The 13,927-nt window shown below is 45.4% G+C and overlaps 1 pseudogene; it reads right to left on the reverse strand.

Moving 5' to 3' along the window:
• Positions 1-2,413: 2,413 nt before the first annotated feature.
• On the reverse strand, positions 2,414-12,581 carry LOC145164869 (secreted RxLR effector protein 161 pseudogene; annotated as a pseudogene).
• Between the last annotated feature and the right edge of the window lie 1,346 nt (positions 12,582-13,927).

Genomic DNA, 13,927 nt, shown 5'->3' on the forward strand with positions numbered 1-13,927 from the left:
TAAAAGACTAGATTATATTAAATTATTAATGACAATGCAACAACATAAACATAAGTATATTCTATTTAAGGTGTATGAAAGACTAGATTATATTTGTTTGATGCTTAATTATATTCATATCATTATGGTTTGAAGTTTGATAACTTCATAAAATAACAACAAAATTTTCTTCAGCTTTGAATATTTACTCAAATTTGAGTCATCGAACATAACAAGGCTAAATGGAGAAAAATTGGATGCTAAATTACAAGGAATCATCAAGCCTTTAGGCTCACATTATATTTTGCGAAGTAAAATAAACTTATGTTTGTATTCATAGTTTCTGGTGTTAACTGCTTTTTTAAATAACTTCCTGGAACCACTCAAACGTTGTACTACACATGCTTAATTATATCCAGATTTCTAATTTCGTAAGCCAATGAAAATCACAACAGGGGCTGTTTCAGATTCAAGCATAAACAAAACCATACAAAATCAGAACAGAATTCATATTCACGCATAAAGACACAAGGTTTGGTCTTTAGGAAAATAATACAACGGTGGACTTTTTAAGGACTTATTCAACCTCTAAGTTATATGCTTATAAAAGTCAAAGAAGTGTTATGGAGTACCAGAGCAAATGAAAAGTAAATAAAACAAACTGACCTAAATACTGGAGACAACTTCACCCATCTAAACACTAAATTCACAATTGATCACGTTCACTACAGAGCAAGATGTCCATTTTTGTATTTATTGAGATATATACTGATAGCTTCCAAGATATTATATCAAACAGTTCATGAAGTGATAAACAGAATTTCAGATCCAGTGATCCACAATCCAAATTTTCAGAATCAATTTGGTCAACTAGATAAGCTACAAACTAGCCATTAGCAATGAAACTATTTCATTGCCCAAGAATAAAAACAAGCTATGCAAGTTAAGTATGAATATAAATATAAAAATGAAACAGATTGCTATGCTTAAACTTTGGGAAATCCATCTCCACAACATTTCTAACTAAGTTCATCACATTCAAAGGATAAGCTTTGGTGAAGTGAAAAAGTCATCAGTAGTAGCATCAAAATATGGTTCAACGAGCTGATCAAACAGCTTAAATCCATCAATTTTGCAACTTGAGGTTCATAAAATCATATTCATCCAGAACCACGTCATCATTGGTCATGAAACATTTCGACAATTAACCAAACCATGGATTTAAACATCATTCTTGTTTCAAGATTTCACTCGGGCATTTTATCAAATACATACCGTGCATGTAAAACCACCAAACAGAAACTTGGTCAGATTGACAATCTGTGAGCAGAGAAACTCAAAACGGTTGTTTAACCTTGATAAGGAAAACTAAAACCTAAGTTGCGTTGTCTAAGAAAAATAAATTTGCTTCCATCGGCAGAGAAATACATGGAGATATACATACGTTGCATGCTGAAAATGGATCACATGAACTTCCCAATACATACGAGAAACATTAAACAGAAACGATCGCTCTTCGCTAAAGAAAGCAGACGGACCAGACAGACAGAGAGGCGGGACGACAGTAGACAGCAACGGATGGGGTGAGTGGCGACGTGGCTGAGGAGCAGAACTTTTTTTGGCATTAACATCGGAGGACCAAATCAATGGGAGAAACAAAATAAAACTACTGTCATCAGACAGGTCGACAAAATATGATTGAAAGTTTGGATCAGACAACTTTCATGACTAAGTGCTTAATCTATTAAGCATTTTAATGGGTTCAAAATATTATTAAAAGTGTGGATCAGACAAGATACAACAACACGAAAACATTTCAATACAAATAGGGGAGGGGTAAAATGGTCCAAAAAAAAATGATGCAGGAGGGGTAAAATGGTCCAAAATCATTACAATCAATTAGGAAAATTATTATAATTGTAAAAAAGTAATACATATAGTTTGCTTTTTAAAGAACATTGTTGATTATGCTAATAAAAGGATGGGTTATTAAAGATAAATCAAGAACTAATAAAATAATATGTACTTTTTTTGTTTGTCTGATTAATTTGGCAGGGGTATAAATCCTCTGTTTTTATTTTCTTATTGCGTTTGGATGAGAAGGGTAAGAATTGTTGGCTTTTCACAAGCTTGTAACTAAGAATTGGCAGTAACTAAGAATTGGCAATGGAACATTAACGAAGAGAAAACAGGGCACAAAATTACTTAAAGCTTAGAGCTTTTATTCACTGAATTGTAAAAGAAAGTCACACCTCAACATACATCAATACTAGCTATTTAAACTCAAAATGATGCTAAAAATATGCAACTAACCCTACTAACTTAAGACTCGGACCTAGCCCACATGGCTTTGAATTATTCAACAACTAGAAACGTGCAGTAAAACTAAAACATTTTCTGAATTATTTCATCATTCTCCTCCCTAATTCAGAAATCATACCTTCAATACTCCAAGAAGACTTCGCATCTCCTCAAACTTCAATTTTCCCAATGACTTGGTTAGAACATCTTCCTTCTGATTCTTGCTACAGACATGAGTGACTGAAATGTTCCCATTCTCAAAACATTCTCGGATGAAGTGGAACCGGATATCTATGTGCTTACTTCTGCCACGGAAGACTGGGTTCTTCATTAAATCTAGTGAAGATTTGTTGTCAACCTTCAGCTCAACAGGTGGCACCTTTTGTCCGATTATCTCACTGAGCAATCTTCTGAGCCAAATTCCTTGACAGGCTGCCATGGTGGCAGCCATAAATTCTGATTCACAGGTAGAGAGTGACACACACCTCTGCTTTTGTGATGCCCATGTGATCAAGTTCTCATTCACGTAGAACACCATGCCTCCTGTGCTTCTTCGATCATTGACATCATTTGCTAAGTCACTATCTGTAACGCCCCGTTCCTGGTACGTATTTAATTTGATTAAATGTTTCTTTTTGTAAGAGCTACTCGGCGAGTTGTAGCCCTAACTCGCGGAGTAGATGTCGAATTGGACGCGGGCTTTAAGTGATCTACTCGGCGAGTCCACGCCTGGACTCGGCGAGTAGCCCAGTCAAGAGGAAACCCTAATCCTTAGGGTTTGCACCCTATTTAAACGTCCTTATAGCCCTATCTCAGCCTCCATCACCCTCAGAGCATTCCTTATCGAAACCCTAGTCTCCATTGGTGAGTTTTAGTGATTGTTGCCTTGTGAAGGGACTTTTGGTGCACATTGGAGCAAGTGGAAGAAGGAAGGAGTTGAAGAGCTCAAGGAAGGGGACTTAGATCCAGAACACATTCATTTGTGGTCACCCATTCTGGTAATAAAGTTTCCATCTTGATTATTGATCTATTAGATCTTGTTTGTCCCTAAATTGTTGCTTTTAAGCCCTAAAACCCCAAATCCTTGGTAGAGAAACCTTATGGTTGGGTTATACTTCAGATCTGGACCCTCATTACCTTCTAGAGTTGTAAAGTCTCAGTTATGTTCGTGATTGAGGTCCCTCTTGAGCTTAGAACCCCATTAAGAGCTTAGTTTTGACATTTGGAGCCCTTAAAGCTATGCATGCATGTAAAGTTTGCAACTTTACGTGATAAGCATGCCCTAGAAGCCTAGATCTGTGGTTTGGAGCCGCTGCATGGCTCAAACCAGGTCTGTATGGAAAAAGGACTGAATGAACTCGGCGAGTAGAACGCTGGGCTCGGCGAGTCCTATGAACATAGCCGTGAACTCGGCGAGTTAGTTTAGCAACTCGGCGAGTTCGTTGAAGATTGCCTTGAACTCGACGAGTTGTTAGAAGACTCAGCGAGTTGGCTAGGGTTTCTTCCAAATCTTGGCCACGTATGAACTCGACGAGTTAAAAAGGGAACTCGACGAGCCAATCAAGGATTTCACGACTTCTCGAGTTCAGGAAGGACTCGACGAGTCGGTGATCTGCACTCGACGAGTCGAGTCAACATAGACTGTTGACTTTGACTGTGGACTTTGACTTGGACCAAGGGTTGACCAGTTGACTTCTGATGGTTTCTGGTAATTGGGAGATTTATGAAAAAGGTTTGTATGGTACATATAGGTGGTGGAGTTCGTGTTGGACCCGGGAGTTGAGCCTTCTTATTTCCGACGACAGTTATGAGGTGAGTTATCCTCACTATACTAAGGGGTCTAAGGCACCAAGGCCGGCCCATTAGATATGATATCCTAGTAGTTGTATTATGTTGAGCATGAGTTAGTTATACATGCTAGTTTGATACGCTAGAGGGTAGGTCTGTAGGACTACCTGTGATACTGATTGATTGTCTGTATGTGCATTATCTGTTACATGTTGATATGTTATGTGGGATGGGTTGATGTTGTACTGCTCCGTGCAGTAGCCAACAAACCCTAGAGTATTCCATATATGAGCTGAGGGCCCGATAGGCATTCCAGACTCATACTGAGGACTTGGGAGCATTCCGGATACGAGCTGAGGGCCCGGTAGGCATTCCAGACTCTTACTGAGGGCTCGGTGGCAATCCAGATGTGAGCTGAGGGCCCGGTAGGCATTCCAGACTCACACTGTGGGCCCAGGGGTATTCCAGTCTGTAAAGCTGTGGACCCGTTATGTGCTGTTCTGCTCAGTTTGTTATGATATGTCATGGTGTGACATGGTTATGTGGACTGTATGTGTATCGGTATTTTGGGGGTAACTCACTAAGCTTTCGGGCTTACAGTTTCAGTTTATTGTTTCAGGTACATCAGGGGATCGCGGCAAGGCGAAGGCATGATCGTACAGCTCCTCCTATTATGTTATGTTTCTGGGAAAACTCTGATATAAATGTATTTTGAAAACAAAGTTGTAATGTTTTGATAAATTCGACATGTTTTGAAAGTTTAAATTTGGCTTGAATTTTTGGGTGTTACAAGTTGGTATCAGAGCCTTGGTTTGAGTGAATTGGAGGAACACTCATGTGACTCCAGTCTCAAATCAAGGAAAGGATTTTCAAAATGATTTTTTAAAAAGGTTTTCAAAATAAATAAAGGAGGATGCAGGGCGTACGATCAGCCGGAGCCAGTAAGTAGACCCCAAAATACCATACAAGTTATTTGATTATATGATATGATAGAACAGCATGTTAGTGCTAGGCTAGGGATCCTCAAGAATTGCATGATAGAATTGCCTGAATACATGATGCCTGCTAGCCTAGGGTTTCCTTTATGTGAGATTGACATCATTACTGTAGTTGTCTAATGTATGCATCACAGTTGTACATAATTAAGATCTTATAGCCTGAGAATGCTTGATTTGGCCTTATGTTCTGTTCTTGTTTGATTGGGAGCTTGGGGTAGGATTGGATATTCGAAAGTCTATAGGGTCCAGCGTTATGCATGGCTAGCATACCTTAGTGCTGCAGGGTTGGTGGAAGTTTCATGGATAGGAGGGATTGAGTGAGACCGGGAGGTCAGTTATAAGATATTTAGCATTCCTCTAGGAGTGAGGATTGAGCGCTCGCCATGTTGTGCATATTGTTAGGGTGTTGTGGTGATACTTGGGACAAATATGGGTAGGTGTGGAAGGTAGTAGGGGCCCATGCTACTGAAAGCACAGGACCTATACGCGTGTCAAGTAAGTCGCAATCCCTAGGGTTAGTAGGGAGTTGGCTCCCAGTGATTTATATGAATTATCTGATATCTTGTGATATGTTTCAGAATGGTGATGACGAGGCACTTCGTGGCTGGATCCGGTTCGGGATCAGGATCAGGGGACAGAGGCCAGGAGGGGCCGACAGCACCTGAGCCAGTGGTGCAGATGGGTATAGAGGAGTTGGATGCCAGGATTCGAGAGATCCTGCATGATGAGGTTGCTGCTGCATTCCGGGCTCAGTTACCGGAGATGTTCGGGTCGATCAAGACTGTCATGGTGGAGTATTTTGATGAGCGTTATGCAGCCCTTGCAGAGACAGCCGCCGCATCAGCTGTATCAGCGACGGGAGGAGGAGTTGGTAGAGGTTTTCAGTACAGGGACTTCGATAACACGAAGCCCCCTACTTTTGATGGGACACAGGATCCCATCAAGGCTATGAGGTGGATTTCAGATGTGGAGGGATGTTTCTTCACCTGCTCGTGTCCTGCTGACCAGAAGGTCAGGTGTGCTCTGAACCTGCTTAGGTCTGGGGCCAAGGACTGGTGGAGACTTGCGACTGGGTCATACTCTGATGATCAGAGAGCTGCTGTTACTTGGGAGCAGTTCAGGGATATGTTCCGCGCCCGTTACATTCCACGGGTTGAGCGGGAGTGATTGGCACAAGAGTTTTTGAGTTTGAGACAGGATGGGGAGTCGGTGACGGAGATCACCCGGATGTTCACTGAGAGGGCGATGTTTTGCCCGGAGTTTGCTTCAGAGCAGGCTCAGATGACCCGTTATCTGAGCATGCTCAAGACGGATATCAGTCAGTTTGTGTCTACCCAGCGATGTGATACTCTTATAGAGTTGCAGGAGGCCGCCAGACGGCGTGAGTTGGAGATTGAGCAGCAGTTGAGAGAACAGCGGCAGGCCCCGACACATTCTCAGCCGGCGCCGAAGCGGTCTAAGACCGCTGATACTAGGACCGGGGGTCAGCAGAGCCGCACATGTGGGAAGTGTGGCAAGGGTCATTCTGGTGTGTGTCGAGCTGGTAGTGGATGCCACAAGTGTGGCAAGGAGGGGCATTACGCGAAGGACTGTCGCCAGGCCGCTCCAGTTCAGAGTATGAGGTTATGTTACCATTGTGATCAGGTTGGCCATTTGAAGGCCAACTGCCCGTTACTCGCCGCCAAACCGGCGCAGGCTCCAGCGCCGGCTACTTTGAGGATCACGGATGGGAGACCAGTCAGGGCAGAGCCTCCAAAGGCTCAGGGTCGTGCCTTCCAGCTTACAGCGGAGGAGGCCAGAGCAGCACCAGATGTGGTTGCTGGTATGTTTCTATCCTTATCTCGTTTTCCTATATCTGTTGTATGCTTATCTGTTGCACCTATGGTTAGGTACGTTTTTAGTGAACTCCTTGCCTGCTTTGGTCTTATTTGACTCGGGGGCGAGTCGGTCCTTCGTATCTCAAACATTTAGTAGGGAGTTCAGGGCGCCAGTGGGCGAGTTAGAGTGTCCGTTGCGAGTGTCTATCGCCAACGAACACGGGGTTTCTGCTTCTTCAGTTTATCGAGGGTGTGACTTGGAGATTTTCGGGGTGTCATTTCCGATAGATTTGATTCCGATTCCCATGGGGGAGGTATGCGTGATTGTAGGCATGGATTGGCTCAGTCGATTTGGTGCCATGATCGACTGTGAGGGGCAGCGAGTAGTAGTTCGAACCCCAAGTGGGGGAGAACTGATTGTATATGGCGAGGGCACAAGAGTGGGATCAGGGTTTTGTTCAGCTGCCAGGGCACGACAGTACATTCAGCACGGGTGTGCAGGTTATCTAGCGTATGTGGTAGATACGCGAGCCAGGGATCAGATTTCGGTTTCCGACGTACCGGTGGTCAGGGAGTTCGCAGACGTATTCCCGGAGGAGTTACCAGGGATACCTCCAGAGAGGCAGGTCGAGTTCAGGATCGACCTGGTGCCAGGTGCGGCCCCTATTGCTAAGGCGCCGTACCGATTGGCACCGCCAGAGATGCAGGAGCTGTCATCGCAGCTGCAGGAACTGATGGGCAAGCAGTTCAATCGACCTAGCAGTTCTCCATGGGGAGCACCGATACTTTTCGTCCGGAAGAAGGACGGTTCGCACCGGATGTGTATCGATTACCGGGAGTTGAATAAGTTGACGGTGAAGAACCGTTATCCACTCCCGAGGATAGACGATCTCTTCGATCAGTTACATGGTGCATCTTGGTTTTCCAAGATAGACTTGAGGTCTGGGTATCATCAGGTCAGGGTTAGAGAGGAGGACGTGGAGAAGACCGCGTTCCGAACTCGTTATGGACATTACGAGTTCGTGGTGATGCCGTTTGGGCTCACCAACGCGCCAGCGGTGTTCATGGACCTGATGAATCGGGTCTGTAGACCGATGCTTGATCGCTCGGTCATAGTGTTTATAGATGATATCTTGGTGTATTCCAAGACCCGAGAGCAGCATGAGGAACATCTGCGAGAGCTGTTGGGAGTTCTGAGACAGGAACGGCTGTACGCCAAGTTCTCGAAGTGTGAGTTTTGGTTATGGGAGGTCCAGTTCCTCAGACATCTCGTTAACCAGGAGGGGATTTTGGTCGATCCGGCCAAAATCGAGGCGGTTATGCAGTGGGAGGTTCCGAAATCTCCCTCAGATATTAGGAGCTTTCTGGGGTTGGCAGGGTACTACCGGAGGTTCATACGGGACTTCTCCAAGATTGCAGTGCCCCTCACTCGTCTGACAAGGAAGGCAGTGGATTTCCGATGGGGTCCCGAGCAGCAGAGGGCATTTGAGACCCTCAGACAGAGATTGTGCGAGGCACCGATTCTTACCCTGCCAGAGGGAGTAGAGGATTTTGTGGCCTACTGTGATGCTTCGGTCACAGGTATGGGAGCAGTGTTGATGCAGCGAGGCCGTGTGATAGCTTACGCCTCGAGACAGTTGAAGCCTCACGAGGCTAACTATCCTATGCATGATTTAGAGCTGGGGGCAGTGGTGTTTGCCCTCAAGATTTGGAGACATTACCTCTATGGGGTCCGTTGTACCATTTACACGGATCACAAGAGTTTGAGGTACCTCATGAATCAGCCGAATCTGAACATGAGGCAGAGGCGATGGTTAGATGTGTTGAAGGATTACGATTGTGAAATCCTTTACCACCCAGGGAAGGCCAATGTGGTGGCCGACGCCCTGAGCCGCAAGGCGACAGCAGCCCCGATCCGGGATATATGTATGAGGATGACAGTGATTACTCCATTGTTGGAGCAGGTCAGAGAGTCACAGGTCGAGGGCCTCAAGGAGGAGAGGCAGAAGTGTGAGAGGATCGTGGGCCGGGTAGCTTCCTTGGACTATGACAATCGAGGATTGTTGACCCTTCATGGGAGGGTTTGGGTGCCGTACTGGGGAGGAGTACGGCAGGTGCTGATGGATGAGGCCCACAAGTCTCGATTTTCCATCCATTCAGGGGCGACGAAGATGTATAGAGATCTTCGACCCTATTATTGGTGGCCCTGCATGAAGCGGGATGTCGCCTGGTATGTAGAGAGGTGCTTGACCTGCAGGAAGGTCAAGGCAGAGCACCAGAGGCCTCACGGCAAGATGTAGCCGTTAGACATTCCAGTGTGGAAATGGGAAGACATCACCATGGATTTCATCACCAAGCTTCCCAGGACTGCACGTGGAGTGGATTCGATTTGGGTCATTGTGGATCGGTTAACGAAGAGTGCTCATTTTATACCGATCCAGGAGAGTATATCGGCGGAGAAGCTAGCCGATATTTATGTGCGAGAGGTTGTGGCACGGCATGGAGTACCTGTTTTGGTGGTGTCAGGCCGAGACGTCCGTTTTACTTCCAGATTCTGGAAGCGGTTTCACGACGAGATGGGGACTCGTCTCCATTTCAGCACCGCTTTCCACCCTCATACGGACGGGCAGAGCGAGAGGACGATTCAGACTCTCGAGGACATGCTCCGGGCATGTGTTCTAGATTTTGGTGCCAGTTGGGATACGTATCTTCCGTTAGCGGAATTTTCGTATAACAACAGTTACCATGCGAGTATTGACCGCCCTCCTTTCGAGATGCTCTACGGGAGGAAGTACAGGACCCCGATTTGTTGGGGCGAGGTCGGTCAGCATGTCATCGGGAGTACCGAAGTGGTGCTCAAGACGACAGACTTGATCCAGCAGGTTCGTCGTAGACTGCAGACTGCGCAGAGTCGGCAGAAGAGTTACGCTGACAAGAGGCGTTCCGACTTGGAGTTTCAGGTGGGTGACATGGTCCTCCTAAAGGTATCACCCTGGAAGGGTGTCATCGGATTCCGAAAGAGGGGCAAGTTGGGCCCCAGGTTCATTGGTCCTTTTAGGGTTGTGGCCCGGGTGGGTCGGGTCGCCTATCAATTGGATCTCCCGGCAGAGCTTAGCCAGATCCACAACACTTTCCATGTTTCTCAGTTTAGGAAGTGTTTGGTGGACGAGTCAGCAGTAGTACCCATGGAGGATATTCAGGTTGATAGCAGCCTGAATTATATCGAGAGACCAGTTGCGATCTTAGATCGAAAGGCGAAGACCTTGAGGAACAAGGTGGTTCAGTTAGTGAAGGTGCAGTGGCAGCACCGGAAGGGTTCAGAGTGGACGTAGGAGTCCGAGGAGGAGATGCGGGGGCATTACCCGGAGTTGTTTTTAGATGCAGCAGCAGCAGACTTTGAGGACGAAGTCTGAGACAAGTGGGGGAGAATTGTAACGCCCCGTTCCTGGTACGTATTTAATTTGATTAAATGTTTCTTTTTGTAAGAGCTACTCGGCGAGTTGTAGCCCTAACTCGCCGAGTAGATGTCGAATTGGACGCGTGCTTTAAGTGATCTACTCGGCGAGTCCACGCCTGGACTCGGCGAGTAGGCCAGTCAGGAGGAAACCCTAATCCTTAGGGTTTGCACCCTATTTAAACATCCTTATAGCCCCATATCAACCTCCATCACCCTCAGAGCATTCCTTATCGAAACCCTAGTCTCCATTGGTGAGTTTGAGTGATTGTTGCCTTGTGAAGGGACTTTTGGTGCACATTGGAGCAAGTGGAAGAAGGAAGGGGTTGAAGAGCTCAAGGAAGGGGACTTAGATCCAGAACACATTCATTTGTGGTCACCCATTCTGGTAATAAAGTTTCCATCTTGATTATTGATCTATTAGATCTTGTTTGTCCCTAAATTGTTGCTTTTAAGCCCTAAAACCCCAAATCCTTGGTAGAGAAACCTTATGGTTGGGTTATACTTCAGATCTGGACCCTCATTACCTTCTAGAGTTGTAAAGTCTCAGTTATGTTCGTGATTGAGGTCCCTCTTGAGCTTAGAACCCCATTAAGAGCTTAGTTTTGACATTTGGAGCCCTTAAAGCTATGCATGCATGTAAAGTTTGCAACTTTACGTGATAAGCATGCCCTAGAAGCCTAGATCTGTGGTTTGGAGCCGCTGCATGGCTCAAACCAGGTCTGTATGGAAAAAGGACTGAATGAACTCGGCGAGTAGAACGCTGGACTCGGCAAGTCCTATGAACATAGCCGTGAACTCGGCGAGTTGGTTGAGCAACTCGGCGAGTTCGTTGAAGATTGCCTTGAACTCGACGAGTTGTTAGAAGACTCAGCGAGTTGGCTAGGGTTTCTTCCAAATCTTGGCCACGTATGAACTCGACGAGTTAAAAAGGGAACTCGACGAGCCAATCAAGGATTTCACGACTTCTCGAGTTCAGGAAGGACTCGACGAGTCGGTGATCTGCACTCGACGAGTCGAGTCAACATAGACTGTTGACTTTGACTGTGGACTTTGACTTGGACCAAGGGTTGACCAGTTGACTTCTGATGGTTTCTGGTAATTAGGAGATTTATGAAAAAGGTTTGTATGGTACCTATAGGTGGTGGAGTTCGTGTTGGACCCGGGAGTTGAGCCTTCTTATTTCCGACGACAGTTGCGAGGTGAGTTATCCTCACTATACTAAGGGGTCTAAGGCACCAAGGCCGGCCCATTAGATATGATATCCTAGTAGTTGTATTATGTTGAGCATGAGTTAGTTATGCATGCTAGTTTGATACGCTAGAGGGTAGGTCTGTAGGACTACCTGTGATACTGATTGATTGTCTATATGTGCATTATCTGTTACATGTTGATATGTTATGTGGGATGGGTTGAGGTTGTACTGCTCCGTGCGGTAGCCAACAAACCCTAGAGTATTCCAGATATGAGCTGAGGGCTCGATAGGCATTCCAGACTCATACTGAGGACTTGGGAGTATTCCAGATACGAGCTGAGGGCCCGGTAGGCATTCCAGACTCTTACTGAGGGCTCGGTGGCAATCCAGATGTGAGCTGAGGGCCCGGTAGGCATTCCAGACTCACACTGTGGGCCCAGGGGTATTCCAGTCTATAAAGCTGTGGACCCGTTATGTGCTGTTCTGCTCAGTTTGTTATGCTATGTCATGGTGTGACATGGTTATGTGGACTGTATGTGTATCAGTATTTTGGGGGTAACTCACTAAGCTTTCGGGCTTACAGTTTCAGTTTATTGTTCCAGGTACATCATGGGATCGCGGCAAGGCGAAGGCATGATCGTACAGCTCCTCCTATTATGTTATGTTTCCGGGAAAACTCTGATATAAATGTATTTTGAAAACAAAGTTGTAATGTTTTGATAAATTCGACATGTTTTGAAAGTTTAAATTTGGCCTGAATTTTTGGGTGTTACACTATCCATGTACCCATTTAGTGTGACATTTTCGTTTCCTCTTAAGTACTTCAGACCAAAGTTCAATGTGCCCTTTATGTATCTTAATATACCCTTCACTGCTTGAAGGTGATTCACTGTTGGCTTCTCCATAAATCTGCTTACAATTCCAACAACAAAAGGTATGTCTGGCCTGGTGTAAGTTAGGTACCTTAAACCACCAACTATGCTTTGATATTCTGTAGGATTCACCAGTTCACTTCCATCTTCTTTCCGGAGTTTGAGCTTGTGTTCCATAGGAGTCTTTGTGGGATTATAGTTTTGCATACCTGTTTTGACAAGCAGGTTTTTGGCATAGGATTCCTGTTTCAGTGTAATCCCATCTTCCTTTTGGTTCACTTCAATTTCCAATTAATGAGTCAAGAGCCCCAGATCACTCATCTCAAACTTGGTATTCATGTCCCTCTTGAACATTTGAACACTTTTAGGGCAGCTTCCTGTCACAAGTAGGTCATCAACATACACTCCTACGATTAAATTATTTCCATCATACCTCTTGGTGTAGACTGAGTACTCATGGGCACATCTTGTGAAGCCAATGCTCTTCAGGTGTTGGTCCAGGCAAGCATTCCAAGCCCTAGGGGCTTCTTTGAGCCCGTAGAGGGCTTTAGACAATTTGTACACCTTGTGAGCTTGGCCTTTCTTCTGATAACCATCTGGTTGACAAACGTAGACCTCTTCTTCTAGGTTTTCATTTAAAAATGCTGATTTGACATCCATATGGTGAACTTCCACCCGTTTGAACCTGCTAGTGCTAGAATGAGGCGAATTGTTTCAATTCTGGCCACTGGGGCGAATACCTCATCGAAATCGATTCCTGGTTTTTGGATGTACCCCTTTGCCACAATCCTGGCTTTGTGTTTGACAATCTTCCCACTCGGATCCTTCTTGAGTTTGAAAATCCACTTCAAACTGATGGCCTTTCGATTCTTTGGAAGATCGACGGGACTCCAGGTCTTGTTTTTCTCAATTAAAGCTAATTCAGCGTCCATCGCTTCTCGCCACTCCTTCTTTCTACTTGCTTCAATATATGACGAGGGTTCTTCGTCCTTTTGTATCATCATAAGATCTTCTGGGGGTATATGAATCTCATCTGTGTCTTCGTACAGGTCAGAGAGCATTCTATGCCGTTTTGGAGCACCACCACCAGTAGAGCTTGAGGCAGTGCTGGGTGTAAGCGATTGAGACGATGAATCGGGTGTAAAGCTTGAATCAGGCGTAATGGGAGAGTCAGGTGTGATTGGGGTATTTGTCGGACTACCCGATGGGCTTGCTTGTGGGTGACCCGACTGCTCACTATTAGCCCAAATAGAAGATGATCCAATTTCTTGACCTGGTGTGTCTGGTACCCATTCTCCATCGTCATTATAGATATCGCCATCGAGATCAAATCCTTCGACGGCGAAACTTACTCCTGGTTTCGCCTTGATCTTTACACTCTTCTCCCATATCCATGTTCTGTTTTCTTCGAATACAACATCACGACTTACATACATCTTCCCAGTGTCTGGGTCCAGAAGCCTATAGGCTTTTGACCCTTTTTCTACACCGAGATGAACCGGTGGCATGCTTCTGTCTTCTAG

This window comes from Lactuca virosa, chromosome 3 (assembly GCF_052849685.1).
Source record: "Lactuca virosa cultivar CGN04683 chromosome 3, Lactuca_virosa_CGN04683_v6, whole genome shotgun sequence".
Classification (NCBI taxonomy): Eukaryota; Viridiplantae; Streptophyta; class Magnoliopsida; order Asterales; family Asteraceae; genus Lactuca; species Lactuca virosa.